The sequence below is a fragment of the Balaenoptera physalus genome (genome assembly GCF_965194825.1).
Source record: "Balaenoptera physalus genome assembly, chromosome: 13".
NCBI lineage: Eukaryota > Metazoa > Chordata > Mammalia > Artiodactyla > Balaenopteridae > Balaenoptera > Balaenoptera physalus.
The window spans coordinates 46,148,977-46,176,651 of record NC_138892.1 but is presented as its reverse complement, the minus strand read 5'-3'; the positions used below and the strand labels follow the sequence as shown (position 1 = coordinate 46,176,651).

Genomic DNA, 27,675 nt, shown 5'->3' with positions numbered 1-27,675 from the left:
TACATTGTAAGTTATCTGCCTTTTCATTCTAAAAGATTTAAAATTTTAGAAAAATTTCAGTGTAACTTCACTAAGTATGGATTTTTAAAACTTATCTGTTTGACACTTTATGTTTTCTTCTCCTGTCAATTTTATGAATTTTTCTGTTTAAAATTATCGGCTTACTTTAGTTTTTGTATTGATATAAGGTGTTCTATTTGTTATCTTTCTTTCAGAATGTGTATTCTCCTCAGAGGCTTCAAATATTTTTCTAGATGTATTTTTGCTCCTTTATAGATATCAGCTGCTTTGACTTGCAATGTTGACATGGGGGGATGGGCATAAACTCAGACCCTAGCTTGTACTCCTTTAAGTACTTTTAAGATTTCAGTGCACGGGGAGAGACCCTGGTGTTGTAATCTGGGTTTCACCCACCCCAATTTCCTCTGCTCCAGGTGTCACCATACCTTGCTCCATCCAGGGGCTGACCTAGCACATTTTTATGTAATTGCCTAGCCCAAGGAGTGGGGAGGAGAAGAAGAAAAGGGGATATTCAGTGGCCAGTCCTTCTGCTAGGTCTTATCACTATAGGTTCTTTATCCTACCTGCATTCCAGTGCTACCCTGGTATTATTTCTTTAACATCTGTATCTCCACTACTGTAGTGAAATGGTAGTCAGTATTCTCCCAGGGCAATGTGGAAGAGAGAAAAAGAATTAATAGAAACTCTTGTAACCAGTTCTGGTCTGTGGCCTCAAACCTTCTCCGTCTCCAGCACACTCTTCTTCCGTAGTGGGAACTAACCACCCTCTGACTCCCTAAAGCTTTCTTGCAGTTTATGTGCAAGCGTGGCTCTGAGACCTGTCAACCTGCCCACCTCCCCTTTGAGAAGATTAGATTTTGGCAGTGGGAGCCATCCGCACATACCTGGAGTACCTTCTTATCCTGAGCATCTTGCTACTTTGTTGAAAACTGGAAATCATTCTTATTTAGGAATTTTTGCTACATTTATTTCTCATATTGCAGATAAAAGCAAGGGCAAAATGGTCCAATGAAACAAACTATGGCAATAACATGTTTTGAATATTTTATTCTCTCAATATATTTCTCAATATTCTGTTAAGAATCTTCATCAATAGTTGGAAAGTTATGTACTTAAAACACTTCTTAATCATTAATCACTAGATTTCTGAAAGACTATATCTGAATATTAGAAAAGCCTTTAAATTGACTGACAAAAATTTTAAGTCACCAGAGATAGCTATGACTTGGAGTGGCATTCATTCTTCATTCTCCCAACAAATATGTGAAACACCTATCATGTGTGAGACAATGTACTGAGTGAAGTGACAAACACAAAGGATGTGATTCTTGCCCTTAGGGAATGTGCACTCAACTAAAATCAACTAAACTAAAATACGATAATTTTAATTCAGAGCAGCCTATGATAATTTACGCTTCCTGCTTTGTAATCTATCGCCACCTCTTCTTTGTAATACCTATTTGCCTCTTTCCCATGTTGTTTTTTTCCCTGTTAGTATATATGTCCCTTAGAATGTATGTCTCTTGTAACACTTATTTTTTAAAAATTTCTTTTATTGTAGCAAGAACACTTACCATGAGATCTGCTTTCTTAACAATATTTAGGTGTGTAATATAGTATTGTTAACTATAGTACAATATTGTACAGCAGATCTATAGAACTTATTCATCTTGCATAAGTGAAACTTTGTGCCCGTTGATTAGCAATTTTCCATTTCCCCTTCTGCCCAGCCCCTAGTAACCACCCTTCTATTATCTGCTTAGAGAGTTTAATTTTTTTAGATACCTCATATAAGTGGAATAATGCAGTATTTGTCCTTCTGTGACTGGCTTATTTTGCTTAGCATAATGTCTTCAAGGTTCATCTATATTGGTGCATATTGCAGGATTTCCTTCTTTTTAAAGGCTGAATAATGTTCCACTGTATGTATATACCACATTTTCATTATCCATTCATCCACTGATAGACGTTCAGGTTGTTTCCATATCTTGGCTATTATGAATAATGCTGCAGTGAACACACGGGTGCTAACAGCTCTTCAAGATCCTGATTTCAATTCTTTTGAATAAATACCTGGAAGTGAGATTACTGGATCAACTGGTAGTTCTATTTTTAATATCTTGAGGAATCTCCATACTGTCTTGCATAGCAGCTGTGCCATTTTGCATTCCCATCAACAGTGTAACTCTCCTATTTGATTTTTTTTTTTATCACATCTTAAGTACTAAACATAAATGTGCTGTGATGGGAATTATAGGGGATAAAAGAGCATTTCTGTGTTGCTAGGAGTAGTGAAAATGCTATTTGAAGTGGGTCACCTCTTAGCTTTAACTCAAATCCTCTTTCCTCAGGTAAGCTTTCAGACCTTTCTTGATCATCTTGAAATATCTCTTCCCTCTGAGCAGAAATTTCTCAGGAACACACCAGCACTAAGATAAGGGCTGAATGCTTTTGTCATCATTTCTGTCTTTTGGATCTAACTTGTTTTCCATTGAAAAAGCAAAATGTTCACCTGATACAGCTGAGAAAACCTTTTAGTGTGGGCTGCCTCTAGCAGTTCAGTGTCACCTTGGCCGGGTTGCTGCCAACACCCACAGACCCCCGTCATTGCCATTCTCAGCATCACATGTCCCACGTTTATTTAAATAGCATAAAGATTGGAGCTGGAAAAGAGAACAACATCCAATTTGGCATTTGAAGTAAGTATTATAAACACAGACAGTAGGGATTGTAGGAAGGGGTGAGTTTAGTGGTCCTTGATGAGAGAGGAGATTAGAAGCATGGCATAATTAAATGTTAGAAGGTATTTTGGAAATCACTAGTGTTATACCTCTCACCTTAGAGATAAAGAAACTGAAATCCAGCTTGGTGAAAGGACTTGGCTATATTAGCACCAGACTTGTGACTAGAACTCAGACCTTCTTACTGCTGGGGAAATACGCTTCCTATCATATCAAACTATGCTTATTGTGTATTTCAGACTTGGACATCAGTGATAGCACACTGGGAGGATATTTTTCTATAGGTCTCGATTTTGTAAGCCAGAAGAATTTTACTTGATGACCTGGAGAAATTTGCTAAAGCTTGTTGTTCCTATATTTAGTGTGGTCGTTAATTTTATGTGCTGACTTGGCTGGCACGGTGCCAGATATGTGGTTAAACATTATTCTGGATGTCTGCATGAGAGTGTTATGGAGATTAACATTTAAATCAGTGGACTTTGAGTAAAGCAGATTGCACTCCATAATATGGGTGGGCCTTATCCAATCAGTTGAAGGTCCAAATAGAACAAACGACTGACCTCTGCCCAGTAAGAGGGAATTCTGCCAGCAGACAGACTTCAGACTTGAAGTGCAATTTTGGCTCCTCATGGGTCTCCAGTGTAATATCTCACCCTGCAGATTTTGAACTTGCCAGTTTTTTGAACTGGGTGAGCCAATTTCTTAAAATAAATCTCTTTCTCTATCTCTATGTACACATCTTATTTGTCCTGCTACTCCGGAGAACTCTGACTAATACATTTAGAGAAACACTCGTCTCTCTAATCTAGCATTTGGACCTTACATATTTGTAACCAGAGCACCTTGTTTGATGGTTTGGGTCATCACGCGCTATCATCTATCTCTCTAATGCTCTGTAAACACAAAGATGCTTCTCTTTTATTTTGATACAAAAAGAAACATTTTAGTAATAGAGATCATTTCATAATATTATCCTGATGTGTGTTCATCAAATTCTGAGACTGGTGCTGCTGACTCTACCTGCTGAAGGGTGAGTCAGGTTTTTGGCTCAGGTGCCAGAGAAGGCAAGAAAGCAAGCACACAGCAACTCAGTTTTCATTTTTTTCTCAGAAAAATTGCTAGTTATTCTCCTGTCTAGTCCTCCGTCTTGCTTTCCGAAGACAATCCCAGATTCTCTGCATCATCTTCCTTTTTATTGTTAGGACATCGTCAGTCATGAGTAACAGTAACCTGACTTAAACTAGCTTAAGCCAAAAGAGAATTCTATTGGCTTATGTAACAAAAACAAAGAAACAAACAAAAACCAAAAAAAACCGTTTGAGAGGGAGTCCTGGGGTAGGTGAATTCAGAACTTCAAATATATTCATCAGTGTTTCCCCATTTCTCTGCTTGGCTTTCCTATGTGTTGGTGCTGTTTTCAGGCTAGCTCTTCCTTAGTATTGGCAAGATGCAATCAGCAGCTCCTAGCTCACATCCTTTTCATTTAACACCACAGGAAAAAAGAGAGTGCTGCCCAAGAGTTCTAACAAAAGTCCTGGGCCTGACTCTCATTGGCCATTTAGGTTATACGTCTATCCCTGAATATGCTGATTAGCTTACTGCTGGATCATATGGCCGCCTTCATACTTAAATTAGGACTGGCTTTAACCAAGCCACATATCCAAAGAGCAAGGAAGAAGCAGTTTTCTCATAGAAAAAGGGAAAATAGATTGCAGGGAAACAAAAGTGATAAAATGCATGACAACATCCTTGTCAAGTCTGGGTAGCCAGATTGTGTCTGGAAGGTGGGTGAGGAAATAAGAAGCTCAGTCTTGAATAATTCAATTTTTTTATCTTTAAAAAAATTATTTTTTGGCTTTATTAAAAGATAATAATTCGCAAATAAAATTGAAATATGTTTATAGTGTACAATGTGATGATTTGATAAATGTATACATTATACATATATATTTATACATACGTACGTTCAGTATACATATACAAGTGCCTGTGAAATATCCCATGGTTCTGGGTTATTGAGATCTGGAAATAGTGAAAGAAGACTAAGCTAGAGAGCCTCCTAAATGTTTCAGAAACAAATTACACTTCCTGGAAGGTTCTAAAGTTCTAGAATAGAGATTTTGAATATATTTTGTATCTCCTTATGTTATAGTACCATTTTCTCGTTGACTACTTTATTGTCGGCATCTGGGCCTTCTCCTTTAGTCTTTTCTGTAGTTTGCCATAGTATTCAGAATGAAATACTAGGAGGTATGCTTCATGAGGAAAGGGGTTGAGTCCTTTGCTCACTGTTATATATCCAGTGCCTAGAAGAGTACCAGGCCCATGATAGGCACTCAAAGGATATTTGTTGAATAAATGGTTTGATAAATTGCATCTATTATGAATGGGTAAATGTCATGGTAACAAGTTTTGTTTTGTTTACTATGCTTTTTATGATTCTTTCCAGTTGTTTTAAAATTTTATTTATTTTTAATAAATTTATATATTTTATTTATTTTATTTTTGGCTGCATTGGGTCTTTGTTGCTGTGCTCGGGCTTTTCTCTGGTTGCGGTGAGCGAGGGCTAGTTTTCGTTGTGGTGCGTGGGCTTCTCATTATGGTGGCTTCTCTTGTTGTGGAGCACGGGCTCTAGGTGCGCGGGCTTCAGTAGTTGTGGCACGCAGGCTCACTAGTTGTGGCTTGCGGGCTCTAGAGCCCAGGCTCAGTAGCTGTGGCACACGGGCTTAGTTGCTCCGTGGCATGTGAGATCTTCCCAGACCAGGGCTCAAACCTGTGTCCCCTGCATTGGCAGGCAGATTCTTAACCACTACCCCACCAGGGAAGCCCGTCCAGTTGAATTTTTTTTAATTAAACTTTTTATTTTGAGATAATTATAGATTCACATGTTATTTTAAGAAATAACACAGACAGATCTCATGTACTCTTCATCCTGTTTCCCCCAATGGCAACATTTTGAAAACTATAGTACAGTATCACAACCGGGATGTTGAGATGTTGCCATTGATGCAGTCAATCTGGCCGACCTTTTCTCTGTGTGTGTGTGTGTGTGTGTGTGTGTGTGTGTGTGGTAAATTGTTTCATGGCCACAAATTCTTCCCACCAATATACATGCCCTTTTGCAATGTGACTTTGCTGTTCCCATACTCCAGAGGTAAAGTCTCTTTCTCCATCCCCTTGAATTTGGGCCAGACTTGTTTTGCTTTGATCAACAGAATGTGGCAGCAGTTATGTTGTGTAAGACTTAGAGTCTTGGCCTCAAAAGACCTTGCATCCTTTACCTTCTCTCTCGATACATTTTCCTGAGACTCCCCCTGCATTTGAAGAATATGGTCTAGTCTATGGGGGATGAGAGACCAGGAGGAGGCAAACTGAGGGGCCCCAGCCAACAGCTAGAACCAATGCTGGACATGTGAGTGAGGCAGCCCAGTCAACTGCCTTGCTAAATGCATGAATAAGCTCAGGTGAAACCAGCAGAGGACCTGCCTAGTCAAAGCTCACATAATTGTGAGAAGTAATAAACCATTGTTGCTTTATGTTTTGGAACGTTTGTTACACAGCAGAGGTTAACTGAGATAGCAGCATCTCACATTGAGAATTTTTAGGAATACAGACTCAGATTTTGTTCTTGGATTATGATATGGTCACTAGCAGATGAGGATCAAACTATGTGTAGTTTGAATATTTTTCCCTTAAATAAATTACTTGTCAGTTGCTTTCATCTTGTCATGTTTCTACTCAGCTACGTATCAGGAAAATCTGATTAATATCATCCTTACTTTACCTCTCTCTTTCATTAGCATACAGAAGTTTTAGTGGTATCTGACAAAGCAGTTTCATGGTTTCATGCAGATATAGACCCAAGTCTGGTTTCATAGGTTAATATTTATATAGACTCAAATCTAGCTAAATAAATGTTTCAGTAGAAAAATCTACATTACCATGTTATAAATATTGAAACCTAGAGTTCAGGCTCAAGAAGAAAATTTAAAGACTCTTATGTTTTCTGAAAAACATTCAGCTCTTATTACTTTTATTTTTGTGTTGATCCTAATGTTAATAGTCATGATAAATCTTTAGATGTAGTCCGAAAGGCTACATTATTTCAGAAATCCCAAGAAAGTATCTGGACATGCAGCTATTTCTATGGATAGTGAAAATATGAATGAGTTTATGTACACTGGCTTTTTACATCATTTCTCTTTTAGATACATTAAAGATTAATCATATAAACCACTAAATAGATATCTCTTTACATATAGTGGTTAAGAAATCAGTCTTTGGAGTTAGACTCCAAGGTTTAAAATCTAATCATACCACTTACAGACTGTAGAATCTTAAGCAGGTTGCTTAATCTCCTTGTGCCTCAGTTTCTACATTTATAAAATAGGGATGATAATACGTATCTCAGGTTTGTTGTGAATATTAAATGGGAAATGCACAATCCCTACCACATAGTAATCACTCAAGTGTTACTTAATACTCCATCTCCTTTTTATTCCTCCTCTGATTGCTACCATCATTAGCCTTTATTCTCTCCTTGGTTGACCACTAATAGGAACTGTCTTATTCCTAGCTTCTTCTCATAATGCTAGGACTCTGAACATTTAACACAAAGTTAATGACTTGTTGTCTGACTTACGCTTTAGACTGTTACAGTTAATAGATGTTTATGATGAGGTCAGCAATGTGTAGTATGGGAGAAACTCCATGGGTTCAACTGGATCACCATGGTGTGTTCGTTGTTGTCACAGTTTTATCTTCCCTGGATATCCCTTATACTTTCTCTGAGGGAGTAGATAAATAAATAAATATTTCTGAAATTTGCTGCCTCCTAGTCCTTTTGGGATCATGTGAAGAATAGTCCCCTTGAAACGGAGATGACCTCTCCTTCTCCTGGTTGTACTTACCTCTCCAAGATGTATTGTGATCTTGACCCAGTCATTCTACCGAAGTGCAAGGCTTCTTTCCATTTATTGAATCATTGGCTGGGTCATTGACCCCCCTCACATACATGGTGGGGTTGTGTCAGTCTGGGAGTGGATGACAGCTTAGGCCTTAACAAGATGCCTCATTCTTTTTTTTTTTTTTAATTTAATTTAATTTAATTTAATTATTATTATTTAACATCTTTATTGGAGTATAATTGCTTTACAGTGGTGTGTTAGTTTCTGCTGCATAACAAAGTGAATCAGCTATACATATACATACATCCCCACATCCCCATATAAGATGCCCGATTCTTTATTCTGAATAGCCGTGATTCATTTTGGCTGCTAAATTCATCACAAGGTACATACATTCTAGGTCTTCCGGATGCAAATAAAGCTGCATGGGATGTATCCAAATTCAGAAGTAAATGAAGGGTAAAGTGGTATGCTGACTGCAGTTGGACTAATTTGAATCTATTTGCCCTCCATCATTTCTGTGTCACATAGCCATACCAAAGTGGATTCTGTGAAGCTGATTGAATCACAGCATCTAGAAGCTTAATAAGAGGCTAAAATGTAAATACTGACCCGAGGAATTTTGCATGGCTAATGAAGGCAGAGTTCAGTGTCCATGATTATAGTGTGCAGCTTTACTGAAACAGCCAATAAATGTTTACAAATCCATTTGATCTACTCAGTTTGCCTGCTCATAGGTGGGGTGATTATATTTCAGTAACAGCTTAGCTCTTTCAGAGAGAATAGCACGAAGCAAGCGAAGCAAGACACAGGACAAGTCTGCACTGAGTCCAGGTTTTAAGGATGGTGAATGCACAACTCTCAAAGTCTTCTGTTTTGTGGTCACAGTATCATCTTTATGAACAAGGAGATTTCTGCCAATGAGTCCTGCAGATAGTTTTGGCTCTAGAAGGAAATGGAGAGGAGAGGGAGAAAAAAAGAATACAAATGCTTTGTGTTACGAATGCTGGATCTTTCCATCTGAAATCTGTAAATACTATATAGATTTTCCTGGCATTGAGTTAGGTTTGGCAGGTCCTTCATTCCATTGATCTTGAGGGTAATAATACTTACCGTAGTGTAATCCTTAGTAGAAGCAAAAATACTTCTGATTGAAGAGACATTCCAATTATTCATGCCCCTTTGTTATTGTGCTGTTATCTTTATGTTTGTTTTGTCTGACTGTTTCAGTGAAGAAACAGACTGAGAAAAATGTGAAATTTGAAATGGTACAGGGTGAATACCCTAGAAAATGATAAATGCATATGTAATTTTTTACTTTGAATTAGAGTCAAAGTTCATTTCCAAACTAAAAACATAATTAGTTATAATGACAGCCTGTTTTGTTTAGATCACTTTAAATTTTTAAGTGTGTTGCTAAATGCACAGATCCTTTGTTTTCCTCTCTTCTCTTGTGTCAATCTTTGTTTAAAGCAAGGACCTGCATGACAGAACGGAAGGAGTCTTTATAAAGCAGTAATCAAACATAATGAACACAATGGGGAGCTTAGGGACTTGGTGCAAATTATGCTTTTCTAGCCTTCAGGTATATTTAGGTATCTGGACATGCTTAACTCACATCCCGGGTGCTAGGCAGTTTGGGTGTCCCCCTCCCCTCATATGATAGCAGGGCTTTGAGTAAGGCAGTACGAGAGGGATGGAGTGACATACTTGAACTCGCAGTCACCTCAGAGGAGGTTTTTCTAGAGTCAAACTGGCTCAGTCATCCACCTTCCCAAATCTGGTAGAAGGGTTTGGGTCCCAGGACAGAGAAAAATGCCAGTAATTTGATGGATCCATTGAATACTTAAATAACCTGGCTATCTTAGATGAACTGAATCTGATTGTTAGACCTGAGTCTGCTGGGCTATCTGATTCTATGTCCTAGCCTAACATTAACCCTAACTTAAGTTTGATGATTTATGCCATTAAATTCCCATCTTTATTTATTTATTTATTTTTCTAAATTGAAGTATAGTTGATTTACAATGTTGTGTTAGTTTCAGGTGTACAGCAAAGTGATTCAGTTATACATACATACGTATCTATTTTTTTCAGATTCTTTTCCCTTATAGATTATTACAAACTATTGAGTATAGTTCCCTGTGCTCTACAGTAGGTCCTTGTTAGTTATCTGTTTTATATATAGTAGTGTGTATATGTTAATCCCAAGCTCCTATAAATTCCAATCCTGAACTTTAGCTAGTTCAACTGATAATAGGGAGCTCATGGGATTCCAGAAAATGTGTTTTGGGGATTGAATGTATTGGCAAAAGCCTTGGGAGTCTAAGGGGAGGGAAAGGGCAGACCATGGGAATTTGCTGACACTGTGGAACTCTCCAACCCATAACTTTTAGAAGAGACTCCTGTGGAGGTGGCCATCAGGCTGAGAAATTAGACGGATCCCAGTGTACGATGAATAGTGGGATACGTTGTCTGGACCCCCTTTCAACGGAGGGCTTGTTGCTCTAGCCGGTGGGAGTGACAGTCTGCGGGTCTTGATGGCCTCAGCAGCAGAGAACCAATCACCTCACTCAGCGCCACATTCTCGGGCAGCCCACGTTGAATGACTGATCTACGCAGGGGTATAAAGACCTGAGCGTTTTGGCTCAGCGCAGGACGACTCTGACGGGGTTTTCTAGCTTCACATCTCCCTCTGGCATTGACCTGCTTTGTTCTCCTTTTTCCCCAAAGCACTATCTGCACACTAAATTCCATCTCTGAGTCAGCCTCCCAGAGAGCCCAGCCTGAGACACAGTGCGGATATTTAGGGTCCAGTTGAAAATGCAGCTATGGTTTAGTGAGGAAGAATGAAAGTGCCCTGATTTGACTTATGGTTACCAGAGGCGTTAAGTGGCAGGGGTAGTGGGGAGTAAATTAGGAGCTTGGGATTAACAGATACACACTACGATGTATAAAGTAGATAAACAACAAGGACCTACTGTAGAGCACAGGGAACTGTATTCAATGTCTTGTAATAACGTATAATGAAAAAAATCTGAAAAAGAATATATTTACTGAGTTGACCAAAAAGTTCATTCGGGTTTTTCTATAACATCTTATGGAGAAGCCCGAACGAACTTTTTGGCCAACCCGATATTATAAATATAAAACTGAAGCACTTTCAGTTGTACACCTGAAGCTAAACACAACATTGTCAATTAACTATACTTCAATTTAAAAAATGGTTTAAAAAATGCCCTACTTTGAAAGGTAGAGAAGGCAGAGATTAAGGTTCTTTGCTCATAGATCCTTTGCCATGTTACCTATGTCAGGTCTAGTTTTTAAAAGTATTTTATCTTAGGGAAGTATTGTACTAGAATATCACTAAACAATTATCTTTTTCAGTGAATTCATGGGAAAGCCTGCCACTTAACTCTATCCCCTTAAAGTGGGATTTCTTTAAGAAGCTTGCCACCTGGTCACAGGGAAAAGAGACCAGTATGGCAGAAGGGAGCGAGGCATTAATAACAGTAGAAGTGAAGGACAAGGCCTGCAGCCTCCCCTGCCCGAAGCCCTGTTATATTTCTATTTTCTGTGAATCCTGTGGTTGGAGACAAAGCTGTTGAAGTCACAAGGAATTTTCTGTTTTCACAGTCCTTACTCCTTTATTAAAGGAATATTATTTGCAGCCTGGTCTTTTCTACTAGAGCATAAGTTCTTTAAGAGCATTGTCTCAGTTTGGGTTACCCTGGAAGTAGAGTGGGAAATAAAGATTTGAATGCAAATAGTGGTTGTTTTTTTTTGTTTGTTTATTTTTGTTTTTCCCCAGGGAGATATACAGGGAACACCAACAGGAGGTGGAAAAGTAATAGAGCAAAGGAGAGGAGGCCAATAAAATGTCCATCATTAAGTCGATTGTAGTGGGCCACCCATGTGTCTCGCCTTATGCTCCTCAAGTGTCATGGGAGCTGAGTATTTATATACCTCCTGTTACTCAAAGGTTGAGGGCTGCTGGGGAGGGGTTGAGGGTCAGGGAGTAGGGATGGAGGGATGGGAAGTGGAAGAGGCATAAGAGGTGTTAATTTCCGGGCACTTCTGACTTTTGTGCTATGAAAGAGTATCGTTCTAGAAGATTTTCTCAGGCTCAGAGGTGTACGTACTAGTGATGGAAGTTGGAAGACCCCAAATCAGTGAAGTCCAAACACTATGGGTGTTGGGGGAGAAGCTGACAATGATGATGACTAAGGCATGAATTACATTATTCATTCTTTTTTCCAAAAATTAATTAATTAATTAATTAATTTTGGCTGCGCCAGGTCTTAGTTGCGGCATGCAGGATTTTTTTTTTTTTTTTTTTTTTTAGTTGTGGCATGCAAGATCTCTAGTTGCAGCAGGCATGTGGGATCTAGTTCCCTGACCAGGGATCGAACCTGGGCCCCCTGCATTGGGAGCGCAGGGTCTTACCCACCAGACCACCAGGGAAGTCTCACATTATTTATTCTTATATTTCCCCTGATGTGCCCTGCGCCTGGTACACAGTGTGTGATCAGTTGTTATTCTTTCTATTTCTTAAACATGAGACAAGGCTCAGCTTTGCGGTCCTTGGATACTGGGATCTGAGACTCCCAGTAGGCTGGGGAAAATGAATGTGCTATGACTCAGGTCATCTCTTGTTTCTGGAAGAGAGACTGGAGAGGGCCAAGCACACTCAGACCCAGTTCTCAGAGATTAATGTAATACTTGGTTTCCCTGATAAGCTTTAAATTAAAGTTGGAAATTGCCTAGTGCAATTCACAAAGGTGCATACACAAGAAGGGAGAAAAAATTTCTGATTACAGTTTTATTTGCTGACACCCCTTAACAATTTATGTTTGAGCGCTATTTTGCTAATTAATGGCTGCTCGAGAAATGCCATGTGTCAGCAATGAATCACTTACTTTTGTTGCTCTTCAGTGGTATATGGATAATGAACAAGGACAAGTCATATAATGAAAGCTGAAAATAGTCCAGCTGTGGGACAGAGGCTTGTCAATAGGAAAAGATATTATATTTGCCAGTATCCATACCAGGCTTTTAAAAGTTAAATTAGTTAAAGCATAAGAGGGAACTTTATTGACATCTGTAACCCAATAACCAAGGTACAGGCGACAGGTAGAGCTAGCCTCAGAGACATTTGGAACCGGGAAGTAGAAAACCATCTAGATTCCCACTTTCCAGCTCTCATCTCTACCTTCTTCTGTTTCTTTCATTCTCTCACACTGGCTTTTACATGGGTTTGGGGCCATGGCTCTTGGTAGCTTTGGGCTCACAGCTAACACCTCTGCGCCAGAAAGGAGAGGGCTCTTCTTCCCCACTCAATCTTGAAGTACTTCAAGGCAAGACTAACTGGCCCTGAGAGTCAAGTGGCCAAGGAAGTGGACCCCAGTCTTTAGAATCTTCTCAGCAGAAGGGAGAAGTGCCCTTGTGGGTGAAGAAGACAAAAGATTATAAACTATAAGTAGCAGTGCAAGAAAGTAAGTGATTGAAAGTCCAGGTGAACAGTCTGGATTGAAACCGCCATTGTAGTTCAGAGAAAGGGAAGGGAATTGTTCAGGTGGTTGAGGAGGTGGGACTTGAACTGGATTTGATTAATGGGTAGATAGGAGAGAAAAGGGCATTTTCTATAAGTGATACTAAATGAACAGGGCATGGTTCAGGATTCAACGCATGGTGCAGGGCACTAGGGAGACTGGTCTAGCCGAAGCAGGGCTGGTCTGTGCTTGGGAGGAGTAGGGAAAGTGTAGAAGAGAGAAAAGGACAGCTATGAATGTCAGGCAGGAAAATCACAATAGAATATTGAGCTAGAGTAATATTAATAATAATGGTAATAATAGCAAATACTTATATAGCACTCTGGGTCAGGGACTATTTTAAGTGCTTTATATAATAGTAAGTTATTTAGTCCTCATAATAACACTATAAGTACAACTGTTCTTCTCTTTTTGCAGAGGTGGAAACTGAGGCACAGGTCTTCTACGGTCAAAGTCATATAGCTAATGAGTGGCAGCCTGGCTCCAAAGCCTGTGCTTTCACTGCTATACTCTACCGTTTAAAGGCAATACATCTGAAGCTTAAAGTTTAATAACACCTGATATTTGTATGGTGTTTTACATGCTACAAAGCACTATTGTTTACATTACTTTACTTGAGTTTCATAACAATCCTGTGAATTCAGTAGAATAGGTATTTATTTCTGTCCCCATTTTATTTTTGAGACCATTAAAATACACCTCGCTCATCCCAAGCAATCTCTCTAAATGTACACGGCTGGAAAGTAATTGGACTCAGACTAGAGTTCAGAGCTCCAGAGTCTGGTTGGGTTTTTTTGCCTTATTGCCTGAACATTAATGTATTGCTGGTAGATGACATTGTAATGCGGGCTTGGGGAGGAACCAAAGGTGTACAGATGATTCAAGAGACGTTGGAAACATTGAAGGGAGAGGTGGTAAGAGTCTGAGTTACAGTAATTCTGTTTACTTTCCGACTCAGAAGGAGGACATTTTGTAATTTTAAAAATGAAACTCAGTGTTTATACCTCAATAAAAAAAAATTATGGAAAGAAATTAAACTCAGTGTCTTCTGATTTCCTGAAAAAGCAAAACTAATCATATGCAGATTTTTACTGAGGAGAACTCATTTAAAATACCGAAATTGCCTACTTTAAAAAATTAAACATTGCAAACCTACACTTTAATTCAATAACTGAAAAATATGAAAAATATTCTTCAGTTTTTATTAATTTTAATTAGACAAAAAGGCAAATAAAAAAAGAAAAGTGAAGAGAAAGAGTCAAGAGTGAGTCAAAAGGAAATATACATTGAGAGAATAACAGAGAAGGAAAGACAGGAGAGAGGAAAACAGGATGAAGGAGGTTATGTACATGAAAGAAACTAGCACACAGCCTGACACACATTCTTATACACACACTTCTCTCTCTCTATATAGTTTATATATAACACCTGATATTTGTATGGTATACAATTATATACACAATTTGTATGGTATATAATTATACAATTATATGGTATGTGTATATATGTGTGTATATATATATATATATATATATATATATATATACACACACAACTTGTATGGTATTATATATTATATATATGCTATATATATGCTATATATATAATATAATATATATTATATATTATAATATAATTATAATTATTATAAATATATATTATTATATTATATTATATAATAATTGTATATATCATATAATAATTATATAAATAATATATTTTATATATATTATATTATATAATTATATTATATAATTATATTATATTATATTATATAATTATGTTATATAATTATATTATATTATAATATAATAATTATAATATATTATTATAATTATAATATTATAATTATAATACTATAATTATACTTATATATTATATTATTATAATTATAATTATAAATATAATTATTATTATATTATAATTAATATAATATATAATATAATATATATAATATAATATATATATAATATATAATATATATATTATATATATATATTCGGTACATTTTTAGATGTATTTTGACCTGCAAATTTCCAAGTAAATGACTTTTATAGTGTTGATTCCTCAGAGACCTTTCTTGCATCCTTGGGTATTTATGAATCCTATTCTTATGATAGGCAGAAGGAGCCAACATAGTAGACATTTCCACATCATAAAAGCATTGATAATTTACTTATTCACTCCATTCATTCACTCATTCACTCATTGATTCCACAAACATCTCCCATTTGCCACATACTATTGTAGGTGGTCCCAGTGCTTGTAGAACATTTTTTGAACTATATTAGAAAATATCATGGTCTAACAGTATACTATCCCCATAAATTTCTTTTAATATGTTTTTTTAGGGTTTTTTGTTTGTTTGTTTTTTCATTTTCAATCATCCTGAGACTGCCCCCTTGTTGATAGAAATCTATCTGGTATTATGATGTCTTTGGTACAAATGGAGTTTATTTTCTACCTAACTTTGAGGAGCAAAATGCAGCAATAACCTAAATATATGTCAAAATACTTGGGAGCACAGGACATGAGAGAAGCCTCCAGGGTGTAGCTGTGATACTGCGACTCCATCCCTGGATCCTTCTGTTGACTGGATGTAGGTAATGAGGTGAACTCGCTCTGAGCCCTTCAGAGTCTCCAGTGGAACTATTCTGTTCCCTGTGTTCAGGGGACACATCTACATTGGTGCAGCCTGGAGCTAATCCTAAAGGTGCCTGTGGCATTTGGAGATGCAGAATTTTCACCCTCAAAGCTACTGTGGTTCTTGAGTATCTGACTGAACTACCGGATACCACAGAGAGACTCTGCAGGACTGAGAAGTAGCAATGGCTTTGATCATTTGCTGAGAATTTAAAACGAACTTGTTATCGTGCTTGTTTAGACATTTTGGAAATGTATTATCATTTAAGCAATTGATTTAGGTAAACTTATTGAAGAGTGCTTCACTTTTCACTTGTTGAATTGAAGGATTGTTATACTTGCTTCCTTGGCACAAAATACTTTGATAGTCCAACTTATAATGTCACCTTTTGCTCTTCCTTCCCCCTCTGACAGTTTCTCAGAGTTCTGAGTATGAAGAATTGCCTATACTTCAAATTACAAAATTATTGTTTCCTGGTAAAATGCCAGGGACAGTCCATTGATGGCATAGCAGTGATATTCAACCAAGTGAACTCTGGGAAGTGGTTCCCATCCCAGTAAGTGAGAAAAACAAGCATGACTTATTCAGGAAAACAACAATCATTAACAGTGGAACTGATGATTACAGGGTGGTAAAACTGGTTTTTATCTGAATAGACGTATTTGTAAGAACAAAGTTAGTTAAGGAGCTGACAGGCTGAATTTTCTTTTGGTAAATGCTGAAACAATCAGAAGAGTAGCTCTTACCCTTCAATCCAGAGTAGAAGAGAGGAAGGAAGATATGGATGGTTTTCAGTTTTTGCAAATGTTGACAGAATAGTCAAAATATAATATGGTGGTTCTTATGAACTCAGAGCACCGATACATATATTTGTTCACGCTAACATCATCTTATTTGCAAAATGGACAGACACTGTTTATTTTTGCAAGTAGTCAGCTGAGCTAATGTGAATGCCAGCTTCTTCTGTGATGTTTCAGCTTTAAGAAAGTTGCATTAATGGAGAGCAATTATGGTAATTTGAATTAGGAATGGAATTATGGTAATTGAAAACTTCTGCGGTGACAGGTATTTGTGAGACCTCGGTGTTCTGGTGCAGTTCAGAACTGCTATTAAGCCCATGGTAATTAGCATGTTCCCCCCTGAAATGGTTGAAAGAATAAGGGAACAGAAAATTTGACAGTGTGAGGAGGGAACTGGCAACAACATCAGAACCTGTGGTCAACACAAAGAAACACAAACACACTGATAGTCTTGGGCTTTTTAAAAATAGAGAATCGGAAGAAAATCACAGCTTTGTTTGGGGCACTGGGGAGGCTAAGCATTTATGGTGTGGGTCTGCAGTATAGAGCAGAATTTGCAACAGAAAGATGGAGCACAGAAAGCCATTCTTGTTTTCTGGCTTTATTTCCAAATCAAATTGTTGTAGAGAGCTTTGTAGGTCCTCACAATCCAGAGCAGTAGAAAGCTATGACAAGCAAGCTGAATCACTCCACCACGTTCATGCAGCCTTTCAACCAATGTTTATCAGTTGCCTACTATGTGCTGGGCAGTGTGCCAGGAACTAAAGATGTAAATAAGACAAGGTTCCTGCCCTCACAGAGATTTTCCAGTCACTTGTAAAATTGAGATCAATTTGCTTCCACCTTAAAGGCAGGAAAGCATTCTCTTAGAGCCAGAGCTATATGCCTGGCTTCCTTCAACTTGGGAGGGCTAAAAATTCTATTTTAGCTCTTAATCCCTTAGACTTTGTTCTTATCTTCGTGATTTCTCTTGAGGTCTCTAAGGACGGCAAAATATTAGAGTGTCTATAAATTAGGATATGCTTGGCTGCAAAGAACAGGATACCTGACTGAAAGTATGTATGTGTGATTTACTAATCTCACATAATCAGTAGGAAATTCCAGAGTTAGTGTAGTAGGTCAGTAGTATCACCAACAATCCAGGCTTCTACTCTACCTAATCCACCATTGTCTCTATGTTGGCAATGTCTCCCTAATGGTGACACAGTGGCTACCAAAGCTATAAGCTAACATCTATATATAATAATGTTCTGAGCAAGAAGAAAGGGGACAAGAACAAAAATACATTTTCCTTTAAGCGGGGGAATCATTCCTAGGGGAAAATTTTTTTCCCTCCTGAAACCACTAGGAGACTGCCCCTTATGTTTCATTGGCCAAAACTAGGTCACATGCCTACTCTTAAAACTTTCATTGGCAAATGGGAATAGCATTGGCATGACTACTTAGACAATTCGCTACTTATTGCCCTTGGCAGGGTACATCCCCCTTCTATCAAAATCCAGCTTCACTTAGCAAGGAAGAGGAAACGTGGCTTTGGTTGCACAGGCATCTGTGTGGAATCAGAGATGATGGAAAAGCCTGCAGATACTTTTCCTGTCCTTATATATCTCTAATTTTTCCTCTGGGTCAAATGATCTTTCAAATATCTTTCTATAAAAATACAAATGCTTCTGGGAATGGCACCACATATAAGTCCCTAATATCTCAGTCTGTTGGATAAACTTTAAGAAGGGAGAGTGGGTCACCATGCAATCACTGGGAATCTGCAAATTTAAGATGAGGTTAGTACTGAAAAATGGGAAAATTATGTAGAAATTTGAGATTGAGAGTGCTGAGGAGACATTTTCCCTTTGTAATAGTTTTACCAATCTTCTATGTGGAATTTGATGACCTTGTCCAAAAGAGGTCATTTTTATTGAACTTCTATTGTCCGTAGAGCACTACAATAAGTCCCCTACATATGAACCTTCAAGTTGAGAACTTTCAAAGATACGAATGTGCATGCCGGCCCCTGTATGCCAGCTGCGGTACTGTACTACTGTACTTTTCAAGCTGCTGAACTGTAAGATTTAAAATGTTTTCATTATTTTTTGTGTTTGTTTTTTTATGTATTATTTGTGTGAAAAGTATTAGAAACCTATTACAGTACAGTACGATATAGCCGATTGTGTTAGTTGGCTACCTTGGGTAACTTTGTTGGACTTACGAACAAATTGGACTTAGGAACAAATTGGACTTACAAACACACACTCCTAACGGAACTTGTTCGTATGTAGGGGACTTACTCTATATCGTATGGGCATTTAACCCCTATAACAATCAGATGAGATAAGACTGTCTTTACAAGTGAGGAAGATAAGGTACTGAGAGATGAATAACATGCAGGGATTCAAACCCACCCAGGCCTGAACCAAAGTCCACTTTTTTTTCCATTGCACCACATTTCTTCTCAAAGCCCAGCACAGAAGTAAAGTCATTTGAGTCTGAGGAGGTGATTCACTAGGGTTTTCTGTCTGTTGTGAATTTCCTTGTTATTCAATGCCTGTATAACATACCTCTCTGGACCAGCATGATGACAAACACATTGGGAGAAAAATTTGCACCTATCAGATATCTGAGATTAAATAACACTAGGTTCTTTTGAAAAGATACAGGCAATTAATATTCTGACTCTAGGTGATGCCCTCATTGCTGTCCTTCAAAGATTTATCTCATGTGAACCATGGGTAGGAGATTTTACCCTGAGCAGAGCTATTTCAATATGGAAAAAGGGAAGACATAGTGATCTATAGCTCCAGTAGAAATGGTAGTTTTGTAAACACATCTAAATGGCTAGTGTTACTGTTTTAATGGGAGAAAATGATGGAAAATAGGGTGAAATCCCAGTTTACTCAAATGAGAACCATGTTCTGTGAAGTTGGCAGGTGCAAGTGTGTCTCTTTTCCTGTCACTCCCAAGCAGTCTCTGTTTGCGAGATGCTTCATATAGCCTTCAGTTCAGCAGAGGGTAATTGACCAAGTCAACTTTGCCCCAGTCAGTGCTTGTCATGACCAGCGATCCCACGTTTTCTGCCAGGAATCTGAGGCCCAGCTCAGGTAGTGGAGTCCCTCTTTCAAAGGACAAATGTTTTCTTGCTGCTGAACATTAACTCATGTTACAGATGTGATTGAAACAGTGAAGTTGTCCATCTCAGAGAGCAGGGAGACTGGTTCTTTGATGACACGATTTCTGCATCCTGATGACTTTTGCCAGATATATGAGTTTGCACGTGTTTGACAGCCCCTGGCAATAAAAAGACTGTACACAGAAGAAGAATCTATCGTGTATTAACTGTTCCTGCTCGTACTTTTTAACAAACAAACATACAAAACATATAAAACCTTCCCTTAGTAACTCAGAAAGGTCACTTATTTTTCTTGAGTCCTTATAAGTAGAAAGCAGGATGAAACAGTTCATCGTACTCAGAAGAAAAATCTCATTTGGGAGTGTGAAAGAACAACTTGACAAGTATCTTCTGAGGAAGAGAAATGACAACATTTTATTATAAAGTACTTTTTTAAAAGAGATTTATTTATTATTTATTTATTTCATTTTATTAATTTTTGGCTGTCTTGGGTCTTAGTTGCGGCATGCGGGATCTTCGTTGAGGCATGCGGGATCTTTCCTTGTGGTGCCTTGTGGTGCGCAGGCTTCTCTCTAGTTGTGGCGCAAGGGTTCCAGAGCCCATGGACTCTGTAGTTTGTGGCACACGGGCTCTAGTTGAGGTGCGGAAGCTCAGTAGTTGTGGCGCGCAGGCTTAGTTGCCCTGCGGCATGTGGGATCTTAGTTCCCTGACCAGGGATCGAACCCGCGTCCTTGGATTGCAAGGTGGATTCTTTACCACTGGACCACCAGGGAAGTCCCTATAAAGTACTTTTTATTGAAGTAATTAGGAGCAAGAGCGCTAGTATTGCCTGAAAGACAGTCAGAAGGGAAATGGATTTCTGGTCGAGTTTGCTGAGCTTGGAGGCTCCTGATGAACTTTTGTAATAATAATTAATACAATACTTCTGAGACATTTTTAGCCTTACCAAAAATTATTTTTCTCTGCCTTGTTCTTCTTTCAGATGAAATAATAATGTTTACCACTTAGCTGGCATCTTTCATTCCGATGGGTCCCCTGGTTCTCAAACAATTTTTCTATCTCCACATATGCGAATATGTGTCTACACAGAGTTATTTCAGCAATTGCCAAAAATTTCAGCAATCCCACTGGGTAGCATGTTGCAGCTGTTCAGTATTATCTAGCAAAGCTACACAGTGTTTGAGGGAAATAAAGTAAAAAAAAGAAAAGGAAAGAAAAGAAAAAAATCCCAAAGTTAAAGCCTAGTGTTAATATTCTAGGAAGAATCTGGAAGGCAGAAATGTGTATATACACAAAAGGATTTGCTCAGACTATATCTATTCCTGCTTCTAATATATGAACCATGGAATATCTGGGTCCCAGGAGGGGATTGTGAAGTTGGTTTTAAAGTTCCTTGAAATATGCTGTTGTCAGCAGGAGGGTTTCCCGATGCTGTACTGGGACATCCATTCAGCAATGACACAAAGCATTGTGTGCCACTTCATTGAATTAGCAATATACTTCCTGTGACATGCTGTTTTCCTTGGAGGTCTCACTCAAGGACTGGCCATTTCTGCTATTTAGGTTTTAGGAGCTGATAAGTAACTGTGATTAGCCATTCAGGTTTCATCTGAAAAGAAATAAAATCATTTAATTGCTTTAAAAAGATATGTACATTCGCAGCATTGGTGTACTTGGAATTTGAAAAATGGTGACCGATTTTCCCCAGTAAATAGAGCAGTGCCTGGCACATAGTAGGAACCATCTATTAAAGGAGTGAATAAAAGCTTTGAATTCCTGATGATAACAGCTCTCACATTTATGTGGTGTTAAGTACTTTTCAGTGCGCTTTCACGGATATCAACTTTTTTGATCTCAATGATATTATACTGGACTTAATGTGATATTGTAAATGTCAGAAGAATTTAACGTAAGAAATTCATCATACTGAGATCACCTCCATTTCTCTTTGGCAAGCCATTACTAACACTCCTAGATGGATTAAACTTCTAAGACTTGCCCTGCTCACACCTCATTCTATGGGAAACTGCGTGGTTCAGAGACTCTCTTGCCTGTCAAGCCACATTTAAATGATTTGATCCTTTTCCATTTTGTTGCCTCTCAAGTCGGCTTCCTGGTCTTATGTGGACCTCAGAGCAGGTATATTACCCAAGAGAATCCATTGCGTAGTCTGGGCAGTGATGTTTGACCTGTGTCTCTGTTTCCAAAGAGGAGTTGAATTAGGTGATTTTCCTCTTAAGAATTTGAAATTAGAAGCATGGGGAAAATTTTCCAGCTACCAGGGAAGCTGAAAATGGAATGAAGGCATGAGTTAAGAGTTGGCTGGAGCAAACCAGAGCCATGTGATGACTTTGACAGAGTCAACCGAGAGAGCTGCTTGGTGGGGATGAGAAGGGAACAAATATAGAGAGAATCTGAGACATCACATATTGCTGAAGGTCCCTGAGAAAGAGATGGAGAATCATGGTGACAACTTTTTCTTCCATCTGTGTGCATTTTTATAATGCACCGTTTATTTCATGATGTGGCATAATAAGGGTTCTTGGTCTTTACAGTCAAGATGTTGGCATGATACGTATTTGCTGATGAAAATAGAGTGACCCATAGGAAAGATGATGATGGGCTTGAACTTCTCTTCCTGGGTGGGACGTTGCAGTAATTGATATCATGGCTTTGGGAGGAATAAATTAGCAATTGCCTTGCAAGATGGCATCAACTTTCTACAGGATGTGGGTCCTCTATTTTATTCATCAGAGAGCTTAGGTGCTGCTCAGCATATGGTTTATAGCAGCTTCCTTTCCCTCTGGGAGCTTATATTCTAAGTCAGGTAGTTATTTGTTAAGATCTTACCTTAGAATTCTTTGACCAGGATCTTCATTGGCTCTTCCAGTCTCTGTGTAGTTGATCTTCCAGACCAAGGGTGACTTCAGGTCTCGTAAATCTAGGGAAATTAGGGGCCAAGAGTGATACCTTCCTACTTCTGAGAAGCTTAGTTTTATGCCACAGGCTTCTGGAACTATCATTTTGCAGCAACACGGAGGGACCTAGAGATTATCATACTAAGTGAAGTAAGTCAGACAGAGAAAGACAAATACCATATAATATCACATATATGAACTCTAAAGTATGACACAAATGAACTTATTTACAAAACAGAAACAGACTCACAGATATAGAAAACAAACTTATGTTTACCAAAGGGGAAAGGGGGTAGGAGGGATAAATTAGGAGTTTGGGATGAACAAATACACACTACTTTATATAAAATAGATAAACAACAAGGTCCTATTGTATAGCACAGGGAACTATATTCAATATCTTGTAATAACCTGTAATGGAAAAGAATCTGAAAAAGAATAGATATATGTATATGTATAACTGAATCACTTTGCTGTACACCTGAAACTAACACAATGACATAAATCAACTATACTTCAATTTAAAAAAATTGAAAAAAAAAGAATTGTAAGGAGCAAGGGGGGAGAATATGGGCTCAGGAGTTTGTTTCTGTGGCGGCTTGTTCCCTGTCAACCTAACTAAGCCAGAACTGTGTTCCCCAGAATTCTTCTCCTGATATAGTTCTGGCACGGTTAGTGTTAACCAAAAGAGAAATGTGACCGAGGTTCGGAAGCTGGAAGTGCAGCAGTAGGCAGGTGTCAGCGTAGGGCCAGGTACTGTTGCTGAACTGCTTACCCGGTTGGCGTCAGGCAGCAGCCAGGTCAGCTCCGTGCCTCCTCTCCCCTTTCCTCTCCCCACACCCTCCTTCAGGTTCTCTGAATCCTATCCTGGGCTCTGTGGCGAAGGACGCCTATTATCCTGCATGCCACGCACAGCACCCAGGATGGAGGTGAGGAGAGAAATGAGGGTCCCAGTTCTTGTAAAGTCCGTTTTGTTCTCACAGCTTCCAGCTTGTTTTTGCTCTCCCCCGCTTCACACCTGTATTTCCTTCTTCATTACCTGCCCTCCCTACTGACCTCAGGCCCAACACCAGAGGCAGAAGCAGCAGCTAGCACAGTTGCCTAGGTTTTCATCTCTACAATCAATTTCTTATTCTGTACCATTCATTGTGGTTCTGCTTCTCTGATTGAACTCTAACTGATACAGCTTCTTATTAAATCAGTGCTCATCCATTGGTTTAATTTATTCATTGATTAGTTATGACATTAAAATTTTGCACCACAGAGGAATTTTAGACAGGGATAAACAGACTGGCCACTTTTTAGCAAATATGTAGCAGCAATTTCTTTGCTGAAAAGATTTCCATATTTTAAGAAATGTTTTCCTGTAGTAGAACATCATGTCCAAGAATGTGACTTTGTAAAAAAGAATTCCAGGGAGTTCTTTTTCTAGAATGATAATGTTTATATTTTAATTGCTTTATTAAAGAAGGTGATTTTTCACTGTTAGCCAAACTCAAAACACTTAGTTGGAGCAACGTATGGTGGACATTTGAAAGGAAGTCACTTTGGATATTTGTGACCTCTATGTACACAAGGCTCTAGAGGTTATCACTATCTAATCCCAAAATAGGTCTTCTATATGAAGGTGGAAATTTCTGACCCTAATTATATCTTTAAAATTTATTTATTTATTTATTTATTCATTCATTCATTCATTCATTCATTCATTCATTTATTTATTTATGGCTGTGTTGGGTCTTCCGTTGCTGTGCGCTGGCTTTCTCTAGCTGCGTCGAGCCGGGACTACTCCTCGTTGTGGTGCACAGGCCTCTCATTGCATTGGTTTCTCTTGTTGTGGAGCACAGGCTCTAGGCGTGCGGGCTTCAGTAGTTGTGGCTTGTGGGCTCTAGAGCGCAGGCTCAGTAGTTGTGGCACACGGGCTTAGTTGCTCCGCGGCATGTGGGATCTTCCCGGCCCAGGGATCGAACCCGTGTCCCCTGCATTGGCAGGCGGATTCTTAACCACTGAGACACCAGGGAAGCCCGATATCTTTTTCCTTTTAATAACATGAAATTTCAAACCTAAATATTGTTTAGGGATATATTTAAATATATAATGAACATCCTTTTAAAATATAACTGCCTAGTATTTCTTACTTTAAAGAATACTGTGAGGGGAAAAAAAGAGAAAGCCAGCAAAAAGCCAGTACTGTCCTGGATTATACTTCTAAAAGAGGAAAATATTCAGTTCTAATGCCTGGCTGCCACTGTTAAGCTGGTAGACAATCCAACATTTATGTATCTGAGGTTTTAAAATTGTTTTAAAAATTAAGTTTAAAGTATATGGTATGATCCTGTTTACTTCCAACCTGATGGAAACAAGTTATAATAGGGCTGCAGACACCAGCATGAACTGGATTTGATATGTTGGGCAATGGGAAGCTACTGTAGGTTCTCCCCCTCCCTCCCCCTCCCCCCAGCTTTATTGAGTTATAATCCACATATAACATTGTGTAAATTTAAGGTGTACAAGGTGTTGATTTGATACATGTATATGTTGCAAAATGATGACCACAATAAGGTTATTTAACACATCCGTCACCTCACATAATTACCTTTTTAAATTTGTGGTGAGAACATTTTAAGATCTATACAATTATCACCTCTATAGGTTCTTGAACAGGGAAGTGAAAGCAATACTTCAGGATGATTAGTCCTGTGGAGACAAGAAAGATGGGTTAGAAATGATGCTTGAGTACAAGAGTAATTAAATAGATTTTAAAATATTTTTTTCTATTGCAAAACTAATATATTCTTATTAGAGGAAATTTAAAAACTCATATAAGTAAAAACAAGGAAATAAAGCACAGTAAATTATCATTGTTGAATCCCAATGTTAGTATTTGGTATATTTTCTTCTATTTTTTTCCTGTTTATGGTTACATAGTTGTAATTATGATGTGTATATGATTTTTATCCTGATGTTTTTTTCATTTAATATTGTTGAACATCCTTGAAATTTATCAGAGATTCATATTGAAAGTTTTGATAATGTTTACATTCATTAATACCATTTGAGCATGTATTTTTACCTTTCTTTTTTACAAGTTTATTAAGGTAGAATTTTGTACAATAAATTTCTCATACATAAAGTAGGCAATTTGATGAGCTATGACAGATATATGCACACATGAAACTACCATCACAATCAAGATATGGAACATTTCCATCACCCCCAAAGGTTTTATCATGCCCCATTACAATTATCCCTCCCCAGGCAGGCACTCTTATTTTCTGCCATTGTGTGCATTTTCTAGAATTTTATATGAAAGGAATCCTACAGAATATACTAGTTTTTTTTTTTTTTTTGGTCTAGCTTCTGTCATTCAGCCTAATGCATTTGAGACTCATCCATGTTGTTACATGTATCTGTAGTTTTTACCTTTTTATCACTGACTGGTATGCTGTTGTACAGCATGTAATTTTCTTCATAAAATGTCCAGAGAACAACAAAACCACACTGAGATTCAGATGCCAGGCACCTCCTATATACATTTGACTCATGGTGCCTGTGAATTAAATTCAGCCCTCAACATAATTATATATCTTCATAAGTCATAGAATTTGAGGTCATTTACAAATAATGAAAATCCCTAATGTTAAATTCATTCACTTATTCATGCATTCATTCAAGATATGTAACTTTGCTAGGTACTTCTAGGTACTTGAGCTACATCAGCAAGCCAAACAACTTTTCCTTGTTGAGATCATATTAGGAAAAGATAGGAGATTATATTTCTAATAAGTAGTAAATATAAACATGTAAATCATCTAGTTTTGTAGATGTTCATAAGTTTTACATAAAAAAGAAAAAATTGAGCTGGGTAAGGCAGATTGGGGGTACCAGGAGTGTGTTTGGGGGACAGAAGTTGGTTTTAAGTTTAAATAGAGCGATCAGAATAAGCCTTAGTGAGGTCTGAGTTTTAAAATCTGACAAAGTCAGGGATCTATCTATCATAGCATTTTCTACTGAATTCTTTATAAACATTATATGGCTATATAATATTCAGTTGAGTGGTTACATCATAATTCGCTTAGAGCTATAGATGAACATTCAGATTAGCTCTAATTTTCATTGCTATATATAATGTCTCTATGAACATTGCTGTGAATAAAGCTTTTGAATTGTCTATTGTGTACTTAGGATAGATTTTAAAGAAGTACAGTTATTGTAAAAAAGGACATAAACTTTTTTCTTTTACTTTTTAAGATTTTTAAAATGTTGAATCATTATTGTATTCCTAAGATTAAATCCTCCTTAGATATTATATGTTATTAATTTCTAACATTGTTAGATTCACTTTGTTAACTTTAAATTATGATTTTACATCTATTTAAAAAATAAAATTGACCTATAATTTAGTTTCTGGTGCTAGTTTTTTTCAGCGCTGGTATTAAGGTTACTCTGTCATGACACAAATGGGTAGCTTCTCCTCTTTTTTTCTATTCTTGGGAGTAGTTTTTGGTAGAGAGTTTTGTTCCTTTGAAAGTATGATAGAATGTACCTAAAATAAATTCTCTGTTCTGGATCCTTATGGTGGGAGAGATGCCTTTCAGATTATTTATATCTATTAAAAATTTTTTCTTTCACTTATATTTTCTTACAGTTGTTTATGTTATTTTTCCAGTTACTTGAACCAAATGCTTAACTCATTAAAAAAGAAATCAGACCTCAGGTGTCTATCCTAAAGTTGATTACATTCCTGGGATCAGGACAAGTGTTCATCCCTGGGGGAGAACTTTACTCATTTAATCATTTTGCTGTTCTCTTCATCTACCATCTCCCTTGTCCCTCCAACTTCCACTCCCATGTATTTAATATATGTCCTTCCATTCATTGTTCATACATTTATAGATTTTTTAAAAAATAAGTTTATTTATTTGACCGCATTGGGTCTTCATTGCTGTGCGTGGGCTTTCTCTAGTT

At 37.7% G+C, this 27,675-nt stretch overlaps 2 long non-coding RNA genes across 2 annotated transcripts in view; one reads left to right on the top strand and one right to left on the bottom strand.

Moving 5' to 3' along the window:
* LOC309640468 overlaps positions 1 to 5,363 on the bottom strand; it is a 163,571-nt gene extending 158,208 nt beyond the window's left edge. Inside the window, exon 1 of the long non-coding RNA XR_014252251.1 lies at positions 757 to 5,363. This is a non-coding gene — a long non-coding RNA (uncharacterized lncRNA). The remainder of the gene's footprint in view (positions 1 to 756) is intronic.
* LOC309640426 overlaps positions 1 to 27,675 on the top strand; it is a 176,439-nt gene that overhangs the window by 39,661 nt on the left and 109,103 nt on the right. The window lies entirely within an intron of this gene.